Source organism: Puntigrus tetrazona, unplaced genomic scaffold (genome assembly GCF_018831695.1).
Source record: "Puntigrus tetrazona isolate hp1 unplaced genomic scaffold, ASM1883169v1 S000000836, whole genome shotgun sequence".
Lineage (NCBI taxonomy): Eukaryota > Metazoa > Chordata > Actinopteri > Cypriniformes > Cyprinidae > Puntigrus > Puntigrus tetrazona.
The window spans coordinates 1-2,500 of NW_025048436.1; the positions used below are offsets into that span (position 1 = coordinate 1).

The following is a 2,500-nucleotide window of genomic DNA, read 5'->3' on the forward strand; positions in this document are numbered from 1 at the left end:
ATATGAAATTAAATTAATGTAATATTATATTTCTAAACATTGTTAAATCGTAAAATTATTTTTTATCGCATTTTAAAACCAGATGTTCATTTTTTTAAATTAAATGTAATATTTTTAATTGATTTAAAATGCTTAATTGTTGCTTAAAATGTAGATAAATACACAAGAAAACATATAAAATAATGTTTTAATTAAAAATTTTTTGTATGTTTTTAATTGGATTAATTCTTATCTTTTGCATGTTTTTTCTCGATTAATTTATGTGTTAAAATGTAATCGGGCAGTGCATATAATTAATCACCAGCTGCTCCTTTTTGATATTATTCATATTTATCGCATAACAAAAAACCTTGCTGCGCCTCTCGGTAAGGCACTGGATGAAGTAGATGTAAGATTCTCTTCACTCACTTGCTGTCCAGTGAAGTCCATGATGGGCTGCAGACTGTTGTCGCCTTGGGCTAAGTTCCTGCTCCCGCGAAGGGCACGTTGTTCTTTTCACTCTGACTGAGGATATGCCCCCATCTGTCTCACGCCTCCCTCGACAAAGCGGCTGGAAGCTGCAGACACAACCACACATTATGAATCAAGGAAGGTTTCATTCATCCGCGGTCCTGAAAAACGTAATGCATTAAAAAAACGTTAGCCACGCATTGAGTTATAACGCCCGCAATGCTGTGAAGCTCGCACTCTCACAGCGGTAAGACCCTGGCTGAGATCATCCATCACGTTGTTCAGCTTCACTTGAAGATCCTTCAGAAAGTCATCTGGCCTACGCTTAACTGCAAAAATCATAATCAAGTGAGTCTGGAGTTTGAATCTGAGTTTCAGAAGACTTATTATTTATTATATGAATTTAATATTCAGTAATATTATCTATTTAACTTGCACTGGGATACCCATGAGAGATACCATTACAGTTTCTTTCTTTATTAGATTTATTAATTAATTTTCTATTTTAATATTTTCTTTTTGGGGCTTAATAGTTTTTTTTTATAAATTCCCGAATTTTTTTAGATTTTTATCTTTGTGAACTTTTTTTGCATTTTGCATTGTTTTAGCCATTATTTAATTTTTTTATATTAATTATTATACTTATTTAATTATAATTACTTAAATTATTTATTATATTTGGTTTCAGTTCTTATTTTTGCTTTTATATTCATTAATAGTTTTAATTTTAAATTAAATTTAGTTATTTTTAATGTAAATTGTATTCTGTAAATAATATATAAATAATAAAATATATAATAATATATAAATAATATATACTAAATAAATAAATAATGTAGTTATTTCAGTACAAATCAAACATAATAACAATTGTTTTTATTTCCATTCATCCACCTTTAAGTAAATAAACTGACAAAAATAGGAATTCAATTGATGCTTTAATCATTTTCAGTTTTCATTAATTAATTTTGCAACATTTCTGCAAATTGAATCAAATCTATCAATTGAAACACTGAACTGAATCTGAGCTAAATTTCTGGTTGACTAATTCTGTTTATTAATGTGAAACTGCTTTGAAGCCACTCTGTAAAGCATGCGTAATACACGTGACTGTAATGATGACATCACACGCCCGGGCCCAGTCAATGGCATGGGTTTAACACAGAGAGCTCCGCCTCACTCTGAAATGAAGTGTTGACGCATTGGAATATTCAGCTAATAACGTGGAATCCATAAATGTGAGTCAGACTATTAAAGCTGAATATTCGAGGCAGCGAGCGCTTCGTAGCATGACGTCTGGAAAACACGTACGATGGGCGGAGCGTATGCAGGAGGGCTTTAATAGGAAGTGAAACAGAGATGAGTCAGAGATAAAAGCTGTGGACGCTTTTCCTGCTGAATGACTCAGAAGGATAGAGGAGGATGAGGGATGGATGGGTAAATGGCTAAATGAGAGAGATTTATGGATGAAAAGAGAGGGAAGGATTCTGCTGTTCAACAGATGAATGATAATGCACTTAGATCTCCATCAAATCAGCTGCGCTCTAGATTTAATAATCTGATTATTATAACCTCCACATACACTAATAAAAAGATTTATTTGATTTGATTTCTAATTTAATTTAATTTAACTGAACTATTTATTTATTTATTAATTTTATTATAATGCTATTTGCACTCTCCACATACACCAATAACTGTTTTTTTATTTTGATTTCTAATTTAATTTAATATTATTTATTTATTTATTTTATTATAAATGTCATTTGCACTCCACATACACCAATAAAAGTTTTATTTGATTTGATTTCTAATTTAATTTAACATAACATTATTTATTAATTTTATTATAAATGTCATTTGCACCTTCACATACACTAATAAAAGTTTGGGTTTTAAATTAAATTAAATTAAATTAAATTAAATTAAATTTAATTTAATTTAATTTTATTGTTGTTTTTAAAAGAAAATGGCATTAAAGTGCATTAAAGTTACAGAAAATAAACATACATCTGTAATGCTACAAAGGTTACATTTAAAAATAACAAAT

The 2,500-nt window shown here is 29.3% G+C and overlaps 1 pseudogene; it reads right to left on the minus strand.

The window, feature by feature from the left end:
* Positions 1-408: 408 nt before the first annotated feature.
* Positions 409-2,500, minus strand: part of LOC122335594 — a 64,162-nt pseudogene continuing 62,070 nt past the window's right edge.